Source organism: Triticum dicoccoides, chromosome 5A, assembly GCF_002162155.2.
Source record: "Triticum dicoccoides isolate Atlit2015 ecotype Zavitan chromosome 5A, WEW_v2.0, whole genome shotgun sequence".
Classification (NCBI taxonomy): domain Eukaryota; kingdom Viridiplantae; phylum Streptophyta; class Magnoliopsida; order Poales; family Poaceae; genus Triticum; species Triticum dicoccoides.
Genome location: NC_041388.1, coordinates 452,048,048 through 452,059,581, shown reverse-complemented (window position 1 = coordinate 452,059,581; position 11,534 = coordinate 452,048,048). Strand labels below are relative to the sequence as shown.

The 11,534-nt window shown below is 45.3% G+C and overlaps 1 protein-coding gene across 4 annotated transcripts in view; it reads left to right on the top strand.

Moving 5' to 3' along the window:
- Positions 1-6,824, top strand: part of LOC119302248 (disease resistance protein RGA5-like) — an 18,557-nt gene extending 11,733 nt beyond the window's left edge. Inside the window, exons 3-4 of one of the 4 annotated variants that reach the window (XR_005147434.1) lie at positions 4,900-5,318; positions 6,105-6,824. The gene's annotated coding sequence lies outside the window, so the exon portion shown is untranslated. Of the gene's footprint in view, positions 1-4,899; positions 5,397-6,104 lie in introns of those variants that run through there. The other 3 variants (XR_005147436.1, XR_005147435.1, XM_037579288.1) reach the window with 3 other exon arrangements.
- The last annotated feature ends 4,710 nt before the right edge of the window (positions 6,825-11,534 follow it).

The following is an 11,534-nucleotide window of genomic DNA, read 5'->3' as shown; positions in this document are numbered from 1 at the left end:
CATCCCACGGTGGGCACTGCACTTCCTCTGGGATCGGCTGTGGTCCCTGTTGGCGCGCGCCGGGCGGCCACCGACGAATACACTCGGGAGCGCCAACTCCGGGATTTTCGTCGTACCAACGGCCTTTGCTTCAAGTGTGGTGACAAGTACTCTAAGGACCATCAATGCAAGAAGCCAGCACATGTCCTGATGATTGAAGTTGGGGAGTTTGGTGAAGTTCTATCTGATGATACAGTTCATGCTCTGAACTTGCTTGATGGTAGGCCTGATGCTGCTCCAGCTGCAGAGTGTTGCACAATCTCGGTTCATGCTGTCTCAGGTACCGAAGACAATTCCACTATTCGCATAAGAGCAATGGTTGGCAACCAGGTGATGTTGTTGTTAGTCGATTCTGGTAGTTCTCACTCCTTTGTGAATGCTGCTTTTGCTGATCGAGCTGGGTGTACAGTCACCAAGATATCTCCTATCAACGTCAAGGTGGCCAATGGTCAGGTGATGAATTGTATATCAGCGGTTGAAGGGCTACAATGGTGGTCTCATGGCGCCACATTTTGTGATGACATGCGTGTTCTTGAGCTGGGCGCATATGACGCAGTGTTGGGCATGGATTGGTTATCCAAATGTGGGTTGATGACTTGTGACTGGGCTGGCAAGGTCTTGCAATTCAAGCATCAGGGGGCTGTAGTTACTCTCAAGGGTGTGGCATCCAAGTCGACTTCTGCCCTACAAGAGATGAGTGTGGAGCAATTGGATAAGTGGATATCGGGGAATGAAGTTTGGGCTATGGCTGTCATTGACTCTATTGCAGCAACAGAATCTTCCGCAGGCGCATCTACTCCTGTAGCACCTGATTTACAATTGTTGTTAGATGTCTATGCAGATGTGTTTCAGGCACCCAAGTCCTTACCACCCCATCGTGCCTTGGATCATGCAATTACCCTCGAGATAGATGCAAGGCCAATCAATACTCGTCCTTATAGGTATTCACCTCTTCACAAGGACGAGATTGAGCGCCAAGTAACTGAGATGTTGGAAGCTGGGATAATTATACCGTCCATGAGTCCTTATGCCTCACCGGTGCTTCTGGTCAAGAAGAAAGATAATACATGGCGTTTTTGTGTGGATTACCGGCGGTTAAATGATGCCACGGTAAAGAACAAATTTCCCTTACCAATAGTGGACGAACTCTTGGACGAATTGGCAGGCACTAAGTTCTTCTCCAAGCTGGATCTTCGGGCAGGCTATCATCAGATTCGGATGCGTGAGGAAGATGAACCCAAGACCGCATTCAAAACTCACCATGGCCATTTCCAGTTTCGAGTTATGCCATTTGGTTTGACCAACGCACCAGCTACTTTCCAATGCGTGATGAATTCCATATTTGCCAAGCATCTGCGCAAGTTCCTAATTGTCTTCCTAGATGATATTCTGATATATAGTGCTTCTTGGGCAGAGCATCTTGATCATCTTCGCCAAGTTCTTGAACTGTTGCGCCAACACCAACTATTTGCCAAGCTGTCCAAATGCTCATTTGGTCAATCTAGCATCAACTATTTGGGACACATCATCTCTGATGCAGGGGTTGCTACAGATCCTGAGAAAACTTCTGCAATGGCTCGGTGGCCTATTCCAAACACTGTCGCTGAATTGAGGGGATTTTTGGGCCTCACCAGCTATTACAGGAAATTTGTGAAGAACTATAGTTGGATATCAAAGCCTCTTACTCAGCTGCTTACGAAGAAAGGTTTTCAGTGGAATGAGCAAGCTCAACAAGCATTTGAGGCTCTGAAGGTAGCTATGATCAATACTCCAGTTCTAGCTCTACCTAACTTCTTCACTTCCTTTACCATTGAAACCGATGCTTGTGCAACGGGCGTGGGTGCGGTCCTGACGCAGAATGGCCATCCAGTAGCCTATTTGAGTAAAGCACTTGGTATCCAGAACAGCAAGCTATCAATATATGAAAAAGAGTTTTTAGCCGTGATTATGGCCATTGATCGTTGGCGCACATATCTGCAAAGAGGACCTTTTGTGATTCTTACTGATCACAAGTCCTTATGCACCTTAACTGAACAACAATTGGGCACTGATTTGCAGCGAAAAGCAATGGCTAAATTGATGGGTTTGCAGTTTCAATTTCGCTATAGGCGTGGAGTGGACAATGGTGCAGCTGATTCTCTCTCTCGGGTTGGGCATAAAATGGGATGCCAAGCGTTGTCAGTTTGTCAACCTGATTGGATTCTGGATGTTACCCGTACTTATGAATTGGATGTTGTTGCGCAAGATTTACTCGCCCAGCTTGCCATTCATTCTCCTAATGAGAAGGGTTTTTCTCTGGATAGTGGCCTTATTAAATACAAAGGTCGTATCTACATAGGTGCGAATTTAGCATTGCAAACTCAGTTAATTGATGCCCTCCATAACAGCCCAATTGGTGGTCATTCGGGGATTCAGGCTACATACCAACGCTTACGCAAGCTATATTACTGGGTCGGTATGAAAGCTGCTGTTGAAAACTTTGTACACCAGTGTCAAGTTTGTCAACAGGCTAAACCTTTGCACACGAAGCCGGCTGGTCTTCTTCAGCCCTTGCCTATCCCACAACAACCATGGGAGGATCTTACTATGGACTTTATCGAGAGTTTACCATTGTCGGAAGGTTATGACACTATATTGGTGGTTTCTGATACCAACTGTAGTATCCCACTACGCGAATCACAAGAAGGGGATGAGAAACAGAGGGAAGACGGGGGATGAGATGCAGAATTCAGTTTCCATTCATTTTTCCTCCCTCCACAGTACAGGTTGTTGGTCCTTATCTATAGGCATACGGGTACACGCACTCGCCTTACACGCTGGCACGCAGGCCCCACACACACACACACATACCCTGCCTTGATGCGCCTCTGAACCTGTTAGTTGTCAAACGGATCACAGCTGACGGGATCCGTTTCTTGAGTGTCAGGCTTCTAAGTTCCAACGGAAGAAGGCATGACACCGTCGGCTTACCGTCGATCTGGGCTTCGGGGAGACGCTGCTCCGGCTGCCGCTCCATGCTCCGACCGTCGGCGCCTCTCTTGTCTGCCCGTCGCGTCAAAACCCGCAACGCGATCTAGGCGCGCGCCCCCGAACCTCAGTCCAGTCGCAGATAAGACGAGGCGCGAGGGGACGGGTTTGATGTTTTTTTCTTTCTTAATTATTAGAAATTAACAGGAGAGGGATCCCGAAACTTTATATTTACTGTCCGCGGGTTGCAACAGAGGTAAATATTTCATAGTATGGTACCTCATGATTACCTTCCCTCTAAATAATTGTTTATTAAATCACGCCCGTGATTAAGCTACCAAAACAAAACTTGGATTTTATTCGATAATCAGTTATTTGGTAAGAACTTATTATCTTGTCAAACAAAACATAATTTTATTTGATAAATCAATAAAAGACGAGAGAGAATGGAAAATGTTAGATGAAGAACGAGATGGACGACAGAACCCTACGTTCTTTTTAAATATATATACTAGACAATTGTCTATGCATTGCAACGGAATAATAAACAGTCTAGTAGATTAGCCCGTGAATGTACATCTATTACTATATTGATTGATGCGCTAAAATCTTAGCAGGTTTTTCTATGCAGTCGTTATAATTTTTAACTGCCATTTTATTGTTAAGCACTTACTTGATAAGAATTTAATGATTTATCAAACAAAATATGTTTTTATTTTGTTAAGTTAATAAAACATGAGACAATTGATTCTATTTTAGGGAGAATAAATGGGTGAAAAATCTGAGATGGTAGGGAAAAAATCAAATAGGAAAAGGAAAGGGTGGGACGTATATAAGAAAAGTGGACGAGACTTGCCTGCTTCCCCGGCGTGCGCCCATCCGTGCTCCCGCATACGTGACATGATTAGATTGGAACAAAATAAGGCCCGGCCCCACCCCTTAAAATCAGGGGGTGAGATGATTAGATTAGAAAGAAAAAAAAGAAAAAGACAGCCGTAGGATGAAGTGGGAGCACGGACGGGAGTATGGAGAGGGAGCAGGCAAGCCGGATCCAAAAAAAGTTGGATGAAGGAGAGGTGAAATGAGAACCTTACATTCTTTTTTAAGTAGTAGAGATAAATAAATAGGAGAGAAGACTAATAATCGTGCACGTGTCACATATGTCCAATTCATCTTCCATTCTGATTACTATTTTCATTCACAACATAGATGTTGCCCAAGGTTTGTCACTTTGCATCGAATGCGGACTTACACCGACACCCTCAATTTATCCACTCAAAGGATGTGCCCCGCCATTGTGTTTCCGGTTTCAGTAAATCGACTTCATTTGTACATTGTAAATTGACATCTAAAAGGGAATGGAGGCAGGGTATGTCTGCTAGACTATTGCACACTTTTGCCTGATGCAGAGTTGCAGGCAGTCGTTGACCTTTGACAGTGGTAATCTCAAATAACTGATAGATGTTCATGTCCTCTAGGATTGATTAATGTTTCATGTCCACTAAAAAATACATCCCTTGAGAAGTGTCTGTAATCAACTATTTATAATATACTGGTTGTCAGCTGAAACTCAACAGGAAAAACATTGCCAGTGTTGTTATGCAAGGACTTGTGGAAGGACTAACGGCTGCACACATCTTTTTTGGGCACCAAACCTTGAACTTATGGATTAGCAAACAGTTTTCGTTTCAGTTAACAGTGTTAAACTTGTAGCATGCCCAAGTGTCGATTCATACTATGCAGGATGACGTCTTGATACAAATTTTTTTTCGACAAAGATGTGTATGCAGGAGTAATTCAGTAGATGAAGTGTTTTATTTCAGAAGACCCCCAGTAATTTCATTCCATTGTCCTACTTTGCATAGCATTAACCTCGCTTGTTTCCTTTCGCAGGTTGGCTGCTCCATGCTGCAGCTGCTGTCTGGAAGAGTGCTGCTGCTGTTTCTTATGACATGCATGCTGGGAGCTCCTCGTGTCCGATGTTTTCGAAATTGGGTGTGCCACAGTATCTAGAGGATCTTATTACTTGTTATTATTGGTCGTGTCTTCTTTCTTCCCTTCTCTCCTCGTTCTTACTTCTGTTGAGTATTTACAAGTGTGATGACTACTCTCCAGCCCGAGGCCGACCTTTTGACAAAAGACTCTATTTTCTAACATTTGTAGAGGACAAATGTGGATGTCGCCAGCAAGTCACATGGTCCAATTAATGGCCGGCTTTCACAGCAGGTATCAGACTCTTGATCAAGTCTGGCCAACGGGTGGTGCTCTTTTCCACCAATACGGCACAGGAGCAATGTGGCCGCATCGCTGTGGTTAGTTTATCTCCAATATCACATAGAACAGCTGCAATGTGTGATATATCATACGTGTATATGTATATTCATTCTCGGTCTCTACCAAGATGATCTACAAAGGGGCAGGCCGCAGGGTGTTACTATTTATGTAGGAATTGGTCGTTGCCAAAGTTCACAACAAAGCGCTATCACTCAATTTGTGTTTCGGCAGGCATGCCAAACAGATGTGTTTGGCTGTTTGACTAGGAACAGGCTGCATGCATAGTTGGAACAGAAGCATACACTCTTTTCTCCTGTTATTTCTAGAAGCAGTTCACGATCTTTGCACGAGGTTCATAGCATTGTCATTTTTTTCCGATTAATCTCATCATGGTGAAAACATGTAACAGTAGGTCAACCAAACAGATATACTGCCCAATTCGCAGGGAAAAATAAACAGATATACAGCCTGACAACCATAATCGACCTTGATGCTAAAGCCAAGCCCAAATTACAAAGTTTGTGTCCCCTTTGCATGTAGGAATGGGAACCATTGAACTGCACACGCCTAATTTCATGCTCTGTCCAAAATCCATATGACATACTGCATCGACAAGTGTGTTCAGAACTGGCATCAGTTTTTGGTTTTCCCCATTTTCACTTTTGTTCTTAACTTTTTAGATTTTTTAACCAACATTTTTTGTAACTAAATATTGTCAATAAACAAAAAAATTACACGCACACCTGAAAACAACTCATCTTTCTTCGCTTTGTTTCCATTCATGTTGTATCACCGGCTAATGGCTATGCAATTATATGGGCCAGTGACCTCTCCGCCGAGGATGATATTGTGCGGAAACACATGAATACTGGGCACTACATGGCGGCCTCCGCTTATGCGGCTCAATTCTTAGGGAACTTTCTACTCTCCCAATACCATATGGTGTGGAAGTCTAGGTCCCCCCAAGGTCAAATTTTTCACTTGATTGGCTACCCAAGATAGGATCTGGACCGCCAAGAGACTAGCAAGCACGGATAGCCTAAGTATGATCTTTGTCCCCTATGAAACAAGTTCAGAAATTCGGGCCGCACCTCTTCTACAAATGCTGCTTCACCATTCGTCTTTGGAACCTAGTGAATGATTGGTTACACTTACTTGACTTCAATGCTTCGGCTTGGCACCTCGGATCCATCAAAGATTGGTGGACCAAACGATCCGACACCAACACACCCACTAGAGAGGCTATGGCATCTCTTACAATGTTAATGGATTGGACCATTTGGAATGAGAGGACATGGATGCTTATATACCATGGACATAGAGTTTTGGCTATGGCATCTCTTACAATGCCAACGACAATCTTGCTCAATAACATTAAATGTGAGGCCAACCTTTAGGTATCCGTGAGCAAAAAAAATTGGAACTATTATGCCGGGAGAGTGATGCTTATGTACCTTGGGTCTTGTAATACAAACTCTATCCTCTTCTTAATTTTATATGACGCAAGTCAAGTCTTATATGTAGTGTCCAAAATAACAAGGTTTGTACGGAGCACCTAAGGAAATAAAGCATGTTGTAGATGATGCAATGTATACGGAATTACAGATATACAGAATTTGTATTTGTCTCCATATTGAAACATGATAATGTCACACTGTAGCAGGAGGGCATAATGATTTTTTTTTGCCAATGTGATATTTGATTTATCAATGCCATTAAGTCCATTGTTTATCAAAGTTACTAGTTGACATATTGTTTGTTTGCGTGTCTTTGGAAGGCTGCATTTGTACATTGTAAATCGACATCTAAAGGAGAATGGAGGCAGAATATGTCTGCTAGACTACTGCGAACTTTTGCCTGATGCATAGTTGAAGATACTTGTCGACCTTGGACAATGGCGATCTCGAATAATTGATACCTACATAGTATGATTAACACTTAGGCATCGTACAGGTTTAACACTGCTAATTGTACGGTATTATTTTGCATGAAAAAGAGAACACTCTTTTTTTGTTTGCGGGGGAAATGGAAAACTCTTTGCTAATCCGCAAGTTCAAGGTTTGATGCCCAAAATGATGTGTGCGGTCATTAGGCCTTCTACCGAAAAAGACTTTCGTCCCGCTTTATAAATAAAGCAACCACCAAGCACAAAATCTACAAGGGATCATCCGACACACACACACACACACACAACGCCACCGCACTAAGGTCCAACACAAACGCACAAACACCACACACAACACAGGATCAGCTGTGGACACAATATAACAAGCCCAAACACCACAAGGGTGGCACAAACAACACACGGCTGCGGCGTCGTAGACGGAGAAGAGCTAATCTGGCTCAGGTGGTGGTGGGGGAAGCGGCGGTGCCATGCGGAGAGCCATCGCGCGAAGCTGGGTGGTGATGGAGGTGATGGCGTCTCTCTCCCTGGGGCGGCTAAGCGGCCGCCAAAGCTGCAAGTAACCAGACCATTTGAACAAAGCATCAGTAGCGCGTCGAAGAGGTATACGCTGAATCACAAGCTTATTCCTAATAGTCCACAGCGTCCAGGCAAGCACACCGATAGTCAGCCATCTAATGTGGCGGGACGAGGGTGGCAGTGCCTGGAGTTCGGCGAAAAGATCGGGGAAGTTGTTATGGTCCCAACTACCACCAACAATCTCGCGAAAACAGCTCCAGAGGAACTGCGCGGACAAGCAGGTGAAGAAGATATGGTTCGAATCCTCTTCAGGCCCGCAGAGCCGGGAACGCCCATCGCCGGGGCCGTTGCGCTTCAGGATTTCCACCCCAGATGGGAGGCGGCCGCGAATCCATTGCCACAGGAATATCCTAATTTTCAAGGGGAGCCGGATCTCCCAGATGGCGGTAAGCGCCTCAGGGCCCGGAGTGGGGGTGATCGCCTTGTAGAGCGATGTAGTAGAGAAAACCCGGATGGCTCTAGACGCCATCTAGTGCGGTCATTGCCCGTCTCTAGCTCAAGTTCGTGTAGCGCAATGCAAGCAATCAAGTCATTCCAAGCCGCAGTCTCCCATCAGGCCTTCTACAAGTGCTTGCATCACAACACTGGCAATGTTTTTGCTTCTGGGTTTCAGCTAAGATGTCTTGATACAATTTATTTTTTTGCAATGAAGATGCGTATGCAGGATGATGTCTTGATACAAATTTTCGTGCAAAGAATATGCGTATGCAGGAGTAATTCAGTAGATGAAGCGTTTTATTTCAGAAGACCTCCGGTAATTTCATTCCATTGTCCTATTTTACATAACATTAACCTCGCCGTGCTTCCTTTAGCAGGTTGGCTATGCTGAGTAAATAGGCAATTTTTTGACTAATTTAATCCATAGATAAATCACTAGCATGGCATTGACTGAATTAACGACATACTGACTCTGATCTAAACATGCACGTACTAAGCAAACAGTAGACACATCTACACATACTACTAATACGAATATAAACACGAGCGGGATAAACGTGTTATACCCTCCAGTAGGCCAAGCAGAAGCCGCGGCGACAGTGGTAGCAGCGGCGTCCTCGGCGGCCTTCTTGTCGGCTTCAAGTTTCTCGACGGCGACACGTTCGGCGTCGGTGGACATGGTGACGATGAGGGCGATGCAGACGTAGAGGAAGTAGACGAACAGTGAGCAGTCACGTAGTCGCTTCCCAAAAACCTATTCGCCCCTCTCCCGTATAGGATCGAGAGAGGCGGGGTTTCGAAGACCTGCTCTCCGGTCGACCGTGTGCGCGGCGGACGGGATGGAGTCATCGGCGGCAGCAGTAAAACGGCGGTGGGCGTGCGCGTGTAGAAGATGTGATCTAATCGTGGCGGCTAGGGTTAGGAGACACCGCACACTTATATAGGCGCAGCCGCGGGCTCGACCCACGTCCGTGACATCCCACGATCCGACGTATCAGATCATGGCCCAGCTGTCAGAAACTCTCCGTTAGTGACTGGCAAAAATAAGCGCGTAGGTGTGAGTTCGGCTCAGCTTATTCACGCAACCCATGGCGCGGCGAGGCGTGGCGTGGCGTGGCGTGGCGAGGCGGGCGGTGGAGGAGGAGTGCGCGAGGGGCTCTTCTATTCTCAAGCTCCAATAGCATGTGGAAGACAATCCCTTATAAAGAGGTCCAAATCCTTCTCCACTAGCAGGGTGGGACTAAACTTCCCACTACACCTAGTGCCAATAAACCCACATGGGCCCTTGAGATTTCCAAAAATTGCTAGATGGGCCTAAAGTCCATCCCAAATTTCAGCAATCCCCCAACAGATCTCGAGGACCCATTGTGTCCTCTGTTCCAATTGATGTTTCGATATACCAGTGTTTCAGTGAAGACCTGTTAAGGTTGAACTTCACCTAAAGCAAGAAGCTACACTCCTTCACAACTGAACAATGGACTAAGCCTTGAATTGTCAGTTTGACGTAGAGAAGCTTCACCACATGTCTTACTAGTACTAGGCTGCCGAAGACTGACCCCTCGGGTGGAGCATATAAGTCACACTCATGGCCTATTCATGAGCTCGCTAGAGATCACCCTAATCTCATAGACTGTGACCAGGAGTCGGGCTCATATAGGTGTGTTTCTCCAAAAATCGCTCTATAGGACAACAATCTTGCTTATATAAGCTTTGGAACACATTAAAACAATAGTCATCCTACCATATAGTATTGAGAGTATTGTATCTCCAACGGAGTGGGTTAGTATAGTTACTCTCCTCAGTTTACCACTGGCTTGTTTTCCCAGGTCCTACTTCACGCGATCTCCGATCACATAGGTTGGGTTACCACCATGGCAACTTATGTGGGTCTCATACCCATCTCCCTCGATGCATTATCTATCCCAACACGTGATAGCCCTTTTGTAAAGGGATCTGCCAGATTCTTAGCCGTATGGACATACTCCAACACTATCACTCTGGAGTTTCTTAATTTTCTGACAGCTTTTAATCTCATTTTTATGTGTTTGTTGGACTTCATGCTGTCATGTGAACTCTTCACCTTGGTGATGACAGTCTGATTGTCACAATTCATAAGGATAGCTGGAACCGATTTATCAACCAATGGCAAGTCCATCAAAAGATCTCGAAGCCATCCTGCTTCGACACCAGATGTGTCTAATGCTGTTAATTCTGCTTCCATTGTCGATCCCGTTAAGATCATTTGCTTGCAAGACTTACAGGAAACGTCGCCACCTCTAAGAGTAAACATATACCCAGTTGTGGCCTTCATCTCATCAGCATCAGAGATCCGATTCACATGACTATACCCTTCAAGTACCAATGGGTATCCCATATAGTGAAGTCTGTAGTTCATAGTACCCTTCAGATAGCGCATAACTCTCTCAATAGCATGCAAATGCACATCACCCAGGTTGGAAACAAACCGACTCAATTTGCTCATAGCAAAGCGATGTCAGGCCCCGTTGCGCTCACTAGATACATGAGTGAACCAATGATTTGAGAATATCTCAGTTGATCCTTACACTACAAAAAAACACTTCCGTGATGATACGTGTTTGTCATATTAGGTCACGTTTTCTGTCATGCATGTACATCCATGATGATTTTATGACAGAATCAAGATAGTCATACCTGTGCTGTCGTAGAAGTGTTCCATGACATTACCAAAATTATCATCACGAAAGTGTCCACTTTCATGACGATAAATCATGCGTCATAGAAGTGCTTTCATCAAGCATGATCGACACGTGGCATCCACCGTAACGGCTCGCCGTTAAGCTATTGGGTCCGGTTTTGGATCTGATAACCCGTTAACAGTCCTGACAAATGGTGATTTTCCACGTGTAAAATTCACATTGGCCAGAGGAAACACGTGTCTGCTCCTCGGTGGGCCAGATGTCGCCCGTCCATTAGAGGAGACATGCCTATGATACGCCGACACATGGCAGGGCCCAATAGAGGCCCATATAGGTTAAAAAGGTCGGCCTAGTCAAAGGCCCATAGTACTTACTCAGGTACTAGTGGGCCAGCCCAATAACGGCATGTTTAATAAAGGCCCATTTACGGCCGGAAGCCATATCTGGCTCGTTAATTGTTCGCCGAATATTTGGGCCCAATTACATCCTAGTGAATTTCGGCCTGTTAGATGCCCGATGTAGGCATGGGCCCATTTTAGCCCGGTGTGTCTTTCGGCCTGGGAATGGCCCGTGCTGTCCATGGGCCATATATGGTCCAACGCGACATCCGGTCCACTAACGTCCCGTGATAAAGGTGGCAAAAGTTCAGCCCAACG